Source organism: Gavialis gangeticus, unplaced genomic scaffold (assembly GCF_001723915.1).
Source record: "Gavialis gangeticus isolate Ggan-Ray unplaced genomic scaffold, GavGan_comp1, whole genome shotgun sequence".
Classification (NCBI taxonomy): Eukaryota; Metazoa; Chordata; order Crocodylia; family Gavialidae; genus Gavialis; species Gavialis gangeticus.
Window position 1 is genome coordinate 5,804,552 of NW_017729018.1, and position 1,303 is coordinate 5,805,854.

Genomic DNA, 1,303 nt, shown 5'->3' on the forward strand with positions numbered 1-1,303 from the left:
AAAAAAAAAAAAAAAAAAAATCACATAGGTCTAATTACCAAGCCTTAAAACACTCATTTAACCTCACTGGAAGCAGGTCTCAGGTGGACAATATAACTACAATATGTGAATGTATTCCTACACAGTTTGAAGCAAGACTTGTACAAATAAAGTTGTATGTATATGTAAGCGTGTGCATGATTTCACAGTTAGGATGTACGATAAAAGTCTTTAACAGCACTGAATAACAGTTCCCAAATAAACGCCTATGAAATTAGTCTTTACAGCACTTAATGTTGGACACACTGGGTGCATCTACACAAGACACTAAATGCGCAGTAGACTAATTCTACTGCACATTAGCATGCCACAAAAGTCATGCTAATGCTCAGTAGAATTAGCCTACTGTGCATTAGCGTCACAAAAAACACTATACACCAGTGCTACCAGCACAGCAGCACCAGTTACTGCTCATTCAGTTAGTACCAGCAAGGGTGTGCCAAAGAACTCCAAAAGACTGCAACAGGTCCGAACAGTTTACCACTATGAATTCCTATTTGAAATCTCTAGGTTTACCTTTGCAATCATGTCAGCATACCTAACAGTGCTAATATTGTGTAACACCCCAGAGCACCTCAAGGCACCCCAGCATGCTGTGTCACCCTGATTGAGAATCACTGCTTTAGACAAACCTAGGCTCCAGAATGCCATGAGCTTAGACATGACTGTAGCAGCAGCCAAAATGAAGGACAGTCATGGATCTACCTATACCAGCAATGCAACCAGGGCGGGCGTTGCAGTACCCTTAATGCTCTGAGACGTTTTTAATGGTGCCATGGGCTGTTGTACAATATTAGCACTGTCAGGTATGCAAACACCTACACAGGATCCGCAAGATTTTAAACAGGAATCTATAGTGTCAAAAACACTTCAACCTTTGTGGTATTCTTGAGTTCTTAGAAGAATTGATGTATTATTTTCTCATAATCAAAAACCAAGTGAAAGCTAATAGCTGGCATTTTCCACAGGGTGCCTCCAGTCTGACAAGGCTGAGAACCACTGGCTTACATAAACTGGAGGAAACTGTCCTAGGGGAGCACATGCAGCAAGTACCCTTGAAATTGGTGACACAACAGCAACTCAAGGAAGAATCGTGCCCATATTATTTGATGCAGAATTCCTCCAACAAATTTTACATCCCAGCAGAGATTAAACATGGGAAATTTCCTTCCAAAAGCCTCAATGAATTTCATTTTACAACTCTATAACTTAGGAAGCTTGAAAGTGCTTTTTTTTTTTTTTTTTTTTTTTTTAAAAGGGGGGG

General features: G+C 40.1%; 1 protein-coding gene across 2 annotated transcripts in view; it reads right to left on the bottom strand.

Moving 5' to 3' along the window:
• Positions 1 to 1,303, bottom strand: part of REXO1 (RNA exonuclease 1 homolog) — a 59,819-nt gene that overhangs the window by 53,466 nt on the left and 5,050 nt on the right. The gene's annotated exons all lie outside the window — the stretch shown is intronic.